The following is a 12,284-nucleotide window of genomic DNA, read 5'->3' on the forward strand; positions in this document are numbered from 1 at the left end:
CTCAGGGTCTCCGTCCCTCCGTCCTTCACCCCACCACTGACCTCGCCTCCATCCAAGCACAGATGTCTCTGTACGTGGGCTCCTGGGCACCGCCAGCAAGCACGCACGGCCTTTGACTCTGGCTGGGTCCCAGGCACCACTCAGCAGCCCCAGTTCGCCGGCTCTCTGCTCAATCCCCCACTGGAGCTGCTGGCAATGCTCCTGGCGCACAGTAGGCACTTTACACCCTGCTGGTGTTATTCTCACCAGGCTGCCCTGGCTCCTGCTTCTCAGTGGGACTGTAGCTGTGACAAAGGTAAGGTGCCATCCTCAGCCTGCTGTCCTCACTGCTGGCAGCAGGGGCCCGCACATTCTTTTGCTACAGAACTTCTTCCTGGCCCAGGGCTTGTCTGTCTGGGCTTGTCGGCACCTCCCTTACATCTGAGCAGCAGGGACCTTCCCCTGGGCTCAGGCTCTCCAGGACCTGCCCTGCCCTGCTCCGGTGTATCCTCCCCCGGAGAGAAGCCTGTGGGACCCATGCTCCCTGCTCTAGACCCTGCCCCAGGGAGCCGGGGCCCAGGATTCCCTGTGCAAACAGCAGAACCCATTTCCCACAGCGGCCTCTCTCTTCAGGTCTGTCAGCACTGAAGGTGAGGGGGAACTTGGACTGTGGGCCAGGGTGTCTGTAGGCGTGCAGGTGTGCGATGGGGCGGAGGGAAGGAGGGGCCAGTCGGGGCGCGGCCTCCACTCTGGCACAGCATGTGGAGGAGGAATTCTGAAGTCCAGCAGCTACAGAGCACGTGTCGGGGTGCGGGGCACACAGGGCAGCTTTGACTGAACTGCCTGTCAGCTTGGTTTCCTCTTTTTTGTCAAGTTTTAGACCCTGTGAGCTTCCACTGGCCTCTGGCCCCACACCCTTGGGCTGCTCTGGGGCTTCCTTCTGGTCCTCCACATCACCCTGGGGACCACCACTGGCGTCTCTTCCCGGACCCCGAGGTGCCAGTCTCCTGTGCTGGGAGAAAGAAATTCCTCCCCGGAGGTCTTCCCGTTGGCTTGCCGACGCCCTTCTTCACTCCCGGCGTCAACCAGGGAGCGTGTAATTTACAGTCCACACCAACGGTTTCCCTGGGACACGGGTAACCAGCCCCGGTGGCTGCCTACGTGCGTGGCCTGCCTGGCTTGCCCTTCCATCCCAGCCACTGCCCAGGGGCCAGCTGCAGTTACAAGTCTAGATTTTTTAAAAAGTTTGAATCATCAGAGCTGTCTTTATTTCTGTTGGAAGTATGTGCTTCCTTCTATTAATACCCAGATTGTGTTTTTTTTCCTCAAAGAAAACCCTCTGAGCTTGGTACTCTGTACTTTCCTATGAAACCCCAGGTGGGCGTCACCTGGTGCTGGGCTGTCCCCCCCGCCCCCCTCTCAGCTGGGTGTCAGGGTTTCCTTTCCCTGTGCAGCACTATTGCATTGTGCATCTGTTCCCGGCTGCAGACAGTCTCCTTCAGCCAGATAGCCCGTCAGACCCGGAGACAGACAGAGCCGTGCAGGTCCCTAAGTTCCTCTTTTAGGAAAGGCAAGTGGGCTCTTCTCCCCACAGGCCCAGCACTCGCAGGCACGTCTTTCCTGGAGGGGCCCTAGGGAGCCAGGTGAGGCCTGTCTGCACACAGCAATGGGCCCCCTTATGCCCTGGTGTAAAACCCTACCTTTTCCTCAGTCCTGCCTGGACTTCTGTCCCAGAACTCTTTCTTTCCTGTGACATTCAGGCACGCCTCTCTCCTTTTGTGCTGGTAAAAGAGACCCTACGGGACTTAGACACACTTTCTCCTGATTGTTGCACACTTTTACTAATTTGTGAAATAACACTGTATCTTCGTTCTCATCCTCTGAACCTTCCTCAGCCACTGGTCGTTCCCACTGTGTTAACGGCTCCGCCACGGCCAGGCCCCTAGTGGAGACTTCCTCCAGCTGCGTCTTACAACATTCTGCTATTCACCATCTGTTTGCTTCCCAGTGATCTCCCAGTGGGTCTTTCTACGTAGAATGCCTAGGTTCTCCGGTCATTGCTTATTATTTATCTCAAGATAGCTATAACACTGTAAAATTGTGAATTTTTATTTGAATATTGCATTTTAGTCTACATTTTCCCCTCTAAGAATCACTGAGCAAGAATGATATTCAAAGTTATCTCCGTTCATTTCTAAAAGAACAGGCCTACAAACATGCACTCGCAAACCCCTGCTGGCCTCCCTCAGGCCAAGCTGTCCCTGGCTCCCCGTGGAGGTGGAGGTTCAGTGCCGTGTGCCTGCAGGATAACTCTAAGACTGATAATCAAGCTGACCTGCTCTCTGATTTTTCTGTGCCGCAGTTAAAACAATTCCAAGTACTCATTACAAAACAAAAGAACGTAACACCACAGAGGACTGCTTCCGAGTGAGACGGATATACTGCTGCCTCTCTGCTGAAGAGGCATCTGGGCCCTGGAACTCCGACGCGCTCAAGTGCAAGTTAATGAGTGACGAAGGCTTATCGGCTTATCGGGGTCTTTTCCTCTCCACTCGACTGCGGGTGTCCGCGCTTGGGCAGCCCCCCGCCCCTCCGGTAATCCAGCAGGTAATTTCAGATAACCTAGTCACCTCTGGCAATTTCTCCCCCGACTTCTCTTCTTTCTGACTGAGTTCTCAAGATACGTCCTCTTCCCGCTCCACCCCGCCCTGCCTGCCAACAGGGTACCCCTGCGTCGCGAGGCCCAGCACCACGCCTCTGGTCCGTGTTATCCGAATCTGACAAGTAAGGACATTTTGGTACTCCAGAGGTAAAAAAAAATCCTTGGATGGAGTTTTTAAATGATCTACCTAGACTCTGCTTTCTAGGAAAAAAGCTGCTTTAGTGAGGCGCCAACAGTTAACCAAATTTGGTCATTAAGATCTTAAGACTTTCGAGCCAGTCACCTTTTTTGTTCTGAAACATGCTGAGAGATTTCCAAGTATCCTGAAGGTATAGGGTTTACGTAAGCAAGTTATTCAGCCCTTTTAATTTAGAATATAGATTCCACACACCACTTTGATTAAAGGAAGTGTTTTATAAACAAAACAATTATAAAGTGCTGCAATTTGAATGCCAATGACCTAGTCTTTTACTCTGGCAAGACTCCCTCCAGAACTCCCTATGGCGATATCACCACGCAGGTCTGAACACTCAGGACAGGCCGAGACCAGCAAAACTCAGTTTTTGGAGCCTCTGGGATCGCGGCCCCGCGTTGGTCCACGTGCTCTCTTGAACATCCGGGGTTCTGAAACACACTCGGGCACTGAGGCTGAAAACCTGGGTTGCAGTGCACAGAAATGAAACGGCCGGGGTGGGGTGGGGTGGGGTGGAGGTGTGCCTCGAAAACCCCGTACAGGCTGCCGACTCAGGTGCCTCTCTGAGCTCACGGGTCCCCCGAAGGGCCTCCGTGGGATACAGCACAAACCACTCCACCAGCACCCTTAAAATGCTGAGCACTGGGGCAAACGAGCCATTGGTGACCCTCGAGAAGCACGGATGAGGCTGCTTTTACCGGGTGTGCCCGCCGTCTCCGGCACTCTGAGCCTGGAGGCGCGACCGCAACGCCCGTGGTGCTCGCATCTCTGGCGGCCAGGCCCTGTCCCGTCGGCGCAGGCGCGATCGGCCAGCTCCGCGCCCGCCGGGAAGGCCCACCGACTGGGGCCCAGCGTTCGGACCGCGTTCCCGCCGCGGGGCAGGGCGGGTCCCGCCGCGCCTGCGCGCTACCCCTTCCCACCGCCCCAGCGAATCTGGGAGCAGGCAGCAAGCAGCACGTGACCCCTGCCAGTACCCAAAATGGAGGCTGTGGCCAGGCCCCGCAGGCTCTCCGCCTCAGCCCCAACTCCGGCGTGAGCCCGCTAGGCGCGCAGGCACGCGCTTGTGTCCGCTGGGCCGGCGCGGGATAGCTCTTTGGGGCTGCGGAGAGGGAATGACCAGGGCGAAGGCCAGTGTTTACACTCACTACCCGAACTATCTCTATGCGCTTTCAGAACGGCGAAATGCCCCAGCGGCTGGCGCCTGGAGCGTCCTTCGGTCGCTCCGCCCTCTAGGATTGGCAGCTCCGGCAGCCAATAGGGTACAGGACATGTGGGGGAAGGCGGGCAGGGGTGGAGCATCTCTGCAGTTCCTAAGGCTTCTGGCCTGGCGGTTGGCAGCTGCTGGACGAGGGGCGGGAGCAGACGGGGCTGGACCCTGAATGTCAGAGAACCAATGGAAGGGCGACCGGGCGCTCAGGCTGGGCGGACGGAGGGCGGGGCCGAGCCGTAATTGACGAGCTCTTCATTAGAAACCGGGCAGGAGGGAGGGGCCCGAGAGGGGAGGTGATGCAAGGTTCCTGCAGCCAACGGTTGCAGAGTCTTCGGTGAGGGGGCGAGGCCTCGGCGGCTGACGGGCGTTGGGCCTGGCCTATCAGAACCAGGTTAGGTGCCGGAGGGGGGAGCAGCATCATGGTTCAACGTGGGTCAATTTTTTGTGAATGAGGAGGGGAGGTTGTGGGGCCGCCGCTGCGGAGCACCGTCCCCGCCGCCGCCCGCGCCCGAGCCCGCGCGCCCGCCCGCCGCCCGCCCGCTCGCGCCGCCGCCTCAGCCGCCTGGGCCCGGCGCGCCGCGGCCGCGTCCCCGCTGTCGCCGCCGCCCGAGCGCCCGCCCGCCCGCTCGCCGCCGGCGGTGGTGGTGGCGGCGCAGGCTGAGGAGATGCGGCTCGGAGCGTCCGCCGCCGCCGCCTCCCCGCCCGCCGCCGCGGTAAGCGCACCGGCCCGTTCCCGGGCCATTGTCCGCCGCCGCCGGCAGGCCGCCGGCCTCCACGCTCCCCGCCCGCTGCCCGGCCCGGCAGGTGGACGCCGGGTCCGCGCCCCCGGCCCAGTCCGGCCCCGGCCGGTGAGCCCAGGCCGCGCGCCGCCCAGCGCGGGGGTTCCGGAGCCGGAGCCGGGCTGGACCTTTCCCTGCAGCCGAAGAGCGACGACGGCTGCTCGCTGGGGCCGGGAGAGGCCGGGCCGGGCCAGCCGCTGGCCTTTGGGGTCGCGGGGCGTCCCCGCCGCCCGGCCAGGCCGAGCCCTCGGCAGGTGGGCCGGGGGCTCCCCGAGCCCGGCGGGCGTCGTTTATGTAACTTTGTCAGGGCTGTGAGTTTGCAGAAAAACGTCTCTCCCGGGGCCCGCGGCGTGGGGTGCGCCGTCGCGCCGCGTGGGTGACCCGGCCCGAGACCCCGAGCGGGTGTCCGCAGGGTTTGCACCGGCTGAGATGGGGCCGGTCCTGCCCGGAGGCTGTGAGCCCCGTCTTCCGGCGTTGCCAAAACACACTATGGAATTACAAGCAAATTATCTCGTATTTATATTTAACGTTGAATTATTTGACACTGTTACAGCGGGAGATCGTGCGGATCCGTTGAAAGGCCGGGGGTGGAACCCAGTGTACTCATTTAGTGCACATCAGAAATTTGTAATAACTTGCAGCAGCTGATATAAGTGTTTTTTTTATTGCATGTTGTAAATTGACCTGCAGTGACACAATTTTCAAATAAAGCGTTGTAGAAATTAAACTTAAGTTATTTTAAAACTAATGACTTTCTTAACTAAATCCTAATTGCACGACTGTAGAGACCTACCTCGCTGCTTGCTGCAAGCCGCGCTGCCTGCCCCTGGCGCGGGAGGGAAGGGCCTGGCAGTTTCTTCGCTTCCTCTCCCCTCCACCCGGGCTTTTCTGTTTATTCCCACAAACCACCTAAGCATGGAAGGTCTGGGAGAAAACATGTAAACACCCTCCCCGCGCCAGCCCAGCGGGAGGGGGCAGTGCTGGTGGGTTTGCACCTGGGCCCGGTTTCACTTTTTCTTCCGTCCCATGGTCGTGGTTACCTGGAGTTTTAATTGCTTCTGATAATTCCGTGCGTTTGGCGAAGGACTGGCTGTGGTGGTGGCGGTTTCACAATTTAGCCAGGAGGGTTGGTGGTTGGTGACTGGGGAGAGGGAGAGACATTGAATTAAGGAAACTCAGCTGCTTGTACACAAATATACATGACGGGGATTGCAAAGCAACAAAAGTTATTGCAGAATTTTGCTGTAACTATGGCAACACAATTACTCTATTATCATTGGAAATGCAAAATGCCACCCTGCTAGAAGTTTCATCAGAATGGAGTTTGGGATATCGAAAATATGTGAGATTGAATTTTTTTTTCAGGTAGCTTCTCAGAATTCTAAAATCTGTGTTCAGTTGTCTATTTATAAGACTGATCCAGCTTTCCCAGCTAGTCTACTCACTCGGGTCTGCGGCATCTCTCCCTAGAACTCACATTTGTGTGGGAGGGAAGTGTTTTCCTGCTTTAAAAACACGCACACCCTGTCACATTGTACGACTTCTGCAGCCTTCTGGGTTCTGGGCTTTTATTTTAAAGATCAAATGCCTTCCTGAAAAGAGCAGTGATCAATCAGAAAAGGAGCAGGGTTTCTGCCGCAGGCGGGTGTCACACTGCCCTCTTTAGGGTTCTGTCTCCTGCCTGGGCCCTGGCTGCAGGAGAGCCCCCCGGGGGGCGGGGCGGGGCGATGGTTGGAGGGGGTGGGTGATTGGACAGCTCACAGGCCTGGAAGGCCTAGGGACCAAGGACAGATGTGGCCTTTGCAGCCCTGAGCCAGAGAGAATGTTCTGTGGTCAGCAGCTTCACAGCTGTGCAGAATAAAGACCTCCAAATGCCATGTTCTCCGAGGCCCGGGGGGCTGTTACTGTAGCAAGACGGACAGAGTGTGCCACCCCTACCCATGCAGCTGGAGGCTGATCCTGACTGTCGGTGGTCAGAGCCTGCTCTTGGAGGGTGCCTCTCCTGGTGTTCACTGGGAAGACTCTAGTTCTGGAAGTTTCCACACGTTGTGGGGTTGCTGCAGTTTAATTTCGTTATAACTCTTTCCTTTTAACTACTGCATATTTATGCCCAGTAATCGACTTCCATTTTCCAGCTTCATTGTGAGGTTTCAATGCAGCATGAATGGCTTTGAATTCTCATCCTTTGATGTTGGGGGTGGCACCAGGGGAGAGGGGACTTTGTGCCGTCCTAATTGCCAGAGCTGAAGAAACATTTCGTCACTCCTGTAGAATCCGCCCATACCGTTCTCTATTGAAAACGGCTGGGCTTTCGTGGCTCGGAAGCTGCCGTGAGTAGTAGATTAATACCTGATGCAGGGAGGCGGCCAGCGCAGGGGAGGGAGGGCAACTGTCGCTGCCAGGAGGCTGCCAGCCGTGGCTGTGCGGCCTTGGGGGCCCTGGACCAGAATCCTCGGCTGTGCAGCCGGGGATCAGGGCGCCAGGTCCCCGAGGGAGCTTGGGCTTCGGAACCTGACTCTGTGGCCTGAGCAGCTGGGCCCCCCTGTCGCCGCTGCTGTGGCTGCAGGGCAAGTCCTTGTCCCACTGGTCGCAGCCCCTACCTTGGTCCTGACATGGGGGGCAGGGATTGAATTTGGAGGGGCTCTTCGTTTTGACCTCAGATGGTCAGCATATGCTGTGGACTGCAGTGGGCTCAGCGCTTTTTGGCCTTGACCTTAGAGGAAGGCATAGCATCATCTGGGTCAGATCAGATGAGGGGCCGGGTGTCACAAGTGCTGCTGTTAGCAGACCTTGCTGATGGGTGTTTATAGGGTGACTCGTTCGGGGGTGGGGGGGCAGGTTGCTGAAGTAGCAACCGTGAGCTCTTCTCATAAGGTCATGTTTTTCTTCCGCAGCCTCCGTGGGTGGGGAGGAGGGCTGTGTGGGCTTGTTCAGGGAGCCCTGGGGGCGTGGCGTCTGCAGCGGCTCAGGGCCTCTCTGCTGCCCATCTTTCCCGATGTGCCTCCTTCTCACCTCCTGGAAGGAAGGTGCAGGGCCCTACGCAGGTCACCTTCATGGTGACTTCCTTTAGAACCGGGGGGGGGGGGGGGGGGGACNGGACAGATCAGTGTCTGCATCAGCCAGTTCAGAAGCCAGAGGGCGTTTCCTGGGAGGAGACCCTCATGCTCACACAGCCCAGCAGCTGACGTTCAGTGAGCATCCACTGGGGCCACGTGCCACGTAGACCCCACTTCTCTCCTCACAGCCCGTGAGGTGTCTGCCTCTCTGTCCCCAGTTGGCAGGGGAGGGACCTGAGACAGAGGTGAAGATGTGGCATCTGCTACCCCATGCCGAGCCACATCCCCAGTGCCGGCCTCTCCTCGTGCTTCTACTTCCGGGCCGGGGACGGTCTTGAAGACGAAGCTCAGTGTAGGGGAGCATGGCTTCTCGGAGGAGATAGCTGTGTGGAACACCTCTGTGGGCTCGGCGTCGTGCTCGCTGGTGTTGGCGCTGTCTCAGCGGACACCGAGCGGCAGCAGCGTGCTGCCGGCGGCTCTGGCTCTGTCGGGGCGTCTGCTGCCCTGTGTGGGCCAAAGAGCTTGGGGGCCTCAGTGAGCCGTCGGGCTGCAGTGGTTGCCTGGTGTGCTTGGATAGGCCCCGAGGTTGCCCGGGGCAGGCGAGAGTGGTGGGCGACACCCGGAGCCCACGGCCCTCTGTCTGCCTGGGGGACCCCCGTGGAAGGTTTCATTGGAAGAAAGCTCTCCAAGGACCTAAAACTTTGGAAAACCACTGATTTAATATATTTTTATAATACCAAGCTAGCAATCTTGAAGAAAAAATGTTAAGATTTAACTCTGTAAGAATTAAAGAAAATTCTCTCTGGCAAAAGACTCCGTAAGCGAGGTTAAGGGGCAGTGGAAGAGACGGCGTCCAGGGGTGCTCCTGTTGGCGTGGCCAGGGCTCTCAGGGACCAGCCCACAACAGTCTGCCTCCCTGTGGCCCGAGGAGCAAAGTGCTCGAACCACGGGGGTCACGGGGGTTCACTGATGAGGGCGTTTAGCTGGACGGCGGGCCCCTTTGTGTTGCCCAGTGAGCGAAGGGCCCGTTTCCGTAACCCCTGCTGGTGGTGATGGTGACAGCTTCTCTCTTCTGTGGTTTTCGAGGAGTGGAAGTCAGTTAATATCCCCACGGTGCCCAGAACAGGGCCTGCGTGTCATGGGCAGGACGAGAGTGTCGGTGGTTGTTACCTGCCCCGTGGAGAGCACGTCGTCGAGATTCCGTAGTTACCCTCTGGCACAGTCGTCTGCGTCCAATTGCGGGTGGTCATTCTCCTTGCCCAGCGGTTCTGCTGGCTGGAGTGTCTCTCTCAGGAGAGAAAGCGATGGGCGTTGCACGGCCAGGACTGCACAGCCCATTCTGCCGCGCTATCTACAGAGGCGATGCCTGTGAAAGACGTCGTGGGGCCTCGGCCCCGGGGAAGTCTGGCCCCGGGGGAGTCTGGCCCCGGGGGAGTCTGGCTCCGGGCCACAGAGGGCAGGGTGTTAGGAAAGCGAAGCCTGAGCGGTACCCAGGGCCCTCCTTCTTTAAAGTACTTGGGTCTCTGAAGTGATAATGGTGGTCCTTTGGGGGTCTCCAGGAAATGGGCTGTGAGGGACTTTGATAGCCATTTTATGTACAGTGGTATTTGTATAACTCTTTGCTATAAGCATGCAATACTTTAAAAAAGAAAGCAGATATTTTCATCGAGGGAGAAACAACCCTGCTTGTCTGTGGAGGAGAAAAACCAGGTCCCGGGACGGGGTAAACATGCTTAGCATCAGAAGAATTCAGGGGTTTGTTTCTCTGACTAGCTCGTGAGCTCTCGGAGCAGAGAGCCGGCCTCCCTGGCCTGGGTGTGTCCAGCACAGTCTGTGCTGCACACGGTCTCCTAAGTGGTCCAGACGAGAAGCAGACCTGCCTTCCCTCACTCTGGCCCTGTCGTGGCTCCTTGTTCTGAGGACCAGGAGGAGGTCTGTCTGCTGTGGGCCTCTGTCCACCAGCCTCTTCTGCTGGCACAGGGCTGTCCGGCTGAGCTGTGGCCTCTCCCTCCTGGCTGCCTGGCTCTCTGCACACCCCTGTGGCCCCAGGGCCTTTGCACACGCTCTTTTACTTCTTGGAACTACTTCTCATCATCCCCCTCGTTCCCACCCCCAATTCACGCTCAGCCTTTGGTCCCCCTACTGCGCTAACCCTGACGTCTTTTCTCCTTCCGAACAGGGTCCAGCTGTGCAATCTCAATAGCTTGTCGTCACATCAGTGGGTCAGTGTCACCTCTCTTACTCGCTGGGTAAGGCCTGAGGGCCTCCCACCTGGCCTGGGCCAGGGACTGGCAGCAGGTGTTCCGTGAGTGACCGTGACCGAGTGCGTGGCTGAGGGAAGGGCTTGAGTGGGCCCTGGGGGAGAGAGCCTGGTCCAGGTCTGGCCCTCGGGCCCTGCAACCCTCTGGGCCCTGCCTGTACTGTGCATTTGTCTGTCCCCTCCAGCCTCAGTCTGGGAGTCTCGGGGTTTGGAGGTGGTCTGCTTTTAAGGAGATGCCATAAATACAAGTGCAGTGGGCCCTGCGACCCGGCGAGGAGCAGGAGGAGGCAGGGCCCCTGGCACACAGCTGTCAAGTAGCTGATGGGTGCTGAGCCCCCGGGCTGGGGGGAGTGCACACGCCGGTCCTTAGCCGGCTCCAGGGTTCTGGGTGGCCGACCACGCTTTTACTCATGGCACCTTCTCATGTGTTCCCTTTGGAGTTACTGTTTGGTCATTTCTTATTTAGCCTCCCAATTTCAGTATGATGCCTTAACCTGGTTGTGCCTGTAAACGTTCCGGAGTCTGCTCTTTTTAAAAACTCGAATGCTGGGCTGCGTGAGTTTACTGTTGTGGACGAAGTAGTCCCTCTTTGAGTCAAGTGCTTTTGTTGGATTGATGTTTGTGCTTGAAACAATAAATCAGTTCCAGGGCCTGAGAGCCGCGGCAGCCTTCCGAGTGGGCGTGTGCAGCGGTCACGGAACTGCATCCCCGCCCCTGGGGCACCGCTGCTCTCTGGTTCCTGTTGCTGGATTGCCTTCTCCAGGCCCGAGAGCGGTTCTGTGACCCCCGTGGCCTCTCTTCGCTGCGGGGTGGTGCTGCGGGCACTGGGCATGCTTCCTGGAGCTTTTCATTGGACGGTGGTTATTTGGCCAATCTTAGGCCTGCACACAGCCCCAAGTAAACAGTGAAGGGACAGAGAAGTGCTCCTCATGGGGGGACTCAGTGGCAGAGGCACTCGAAGGTCCTGTGACCTGAGTCCCTGGCGGGGACCTGGTCCCTGCCTGCAAGGAGCTCAGGCTCTGGGGGGCTGGGGAGGAAGAGGGCACACACGCAGGTGCCCCAGGCCTCGAGGCTGGGCCAGGGCCCATTGGGTGGGATGGCTGAAGCCGGGCTGCGAACGTGGGGTTGCTTTTCAGCCAGAGCTGTGGGCCGCTGCGGGGCAGCGGGGCTGTCATGGCTGGGTGCTGGCCAGCTCTGAGGGCCCGGGGGCCAGAGGGCTGGCGGGCAGGCTCACCTCTGCCAAGCCCCTGCTGCCCCTCGCGCACAACTTCTGTTCCTTCTGTTTCCCAGCAGGGGTCCTGTCCCTGTCGGAGGGAATGGGGTCAGGGACTGGGGGTGCATGGCCAGCTGTCTCTGGGGCACATGGGGCGACCATGACGCTGTCACTAAGGGCTCCAGGGTGGCCTCAGCCTGATGGGAGGTAGCTGTCTCTGTCCGATCTTCCTTCAGCCAGTGTCACTGAGAGCTGCCTTCTAGGTCCCGGGCTCCTTGGCGTGGCTGTCAGGACCTGAATGCCCTGGGAGTCATTCTAGAGAACATTCTGGAAAGGACCCGAGCAGCTTCTAATCCAGCTGTTTGATTTGTGCATCTGGAGTCAACAGCTGATTGCGGCCCGCCTTGGCCCCCTGCAGGGCGTCTCTTGAGTGTCATGGCAGAAAGTGGGACCTGGCAGGTCTGCCTGACACGAGGCTCCGTGAGCAGGTCAGCGGAGCGCGTGGCCGTCCCCTCAGGACTGGTGCTGGAGACCTGCCAGGGTGAAGGGCTTAGAGAGTTCTGAGGGGGCGGGTCCTCACCCTGCCCCACCCCACCTTTGGGGCTGTGGACACCCAGGGAGGTACAGTCATCCACCAGGGCCTCGACCACCAGGAGGGCCGTGCCGCCCACTGGCACAGGCGGCGGTTAATTAACAAGTGCTGGGAGTGTGGCCACTCTGGGTGGCAGGCACTGCAGTGGACTCAGACCCACTCTGACATCAATTGATGGCCGATTTTGCACTGAAAAGGTCGTAATGGATGGTTTCAGTCCCCGTTCTTTGGAAAACCTTTCTTTGCTAGCCTAAGGGCTGGGTCGTAATTCTGAGCCCCCCTGAGCCGCACCCCCCCCCACCCCTGACCTAGGGGTTGGAGGGACATGTCCAGGGATACA

General features: G+C 58.7%; 1 protein-coding gene across 7 annotated transcripts in view; it reads left to right on the plus strand.

Annotated features, from left to right (window-relative positions):
- Positions 1–4,631: 4,631 nt before the first annotated feature.
- The window catches only part of HDAC4 (histone deacetylase 4), a 175,969-nt gene continuing 168,316 nt past the window's right edge, over positions 4,632–12,284 (plus strand). For all 7 annotated transcript variants that reach the window (XM_037069313.1, XM_037069317.1, XM_037069316.1 and 4 more), the window contains exon 1: positions 4,632–4,757. The gene's annotated coding sequence lies outside the window, so the exon portion shown is untranslated. The remainder of the gene's footprint in view (positions 4,758–12,284) is intronic.

The sequence above is a fragment of the Sturnira hondurensis genome, unplaced genomic scaffold (genome assembly GCF_014824575.4).
Source record: "Sturnira hondurensis isolate 20B ecotype Veracruz unplaced genomic scaffold, ASM1482457v3 Scaffold0018493, whole genome shotgun sequence".
Lineage (NCBI taxonomy): Eukaryota > Metazoa > Chordata > Mammalia > Chiroptera > Phyllostomidae > Sturnira > Sturnira hondurensis.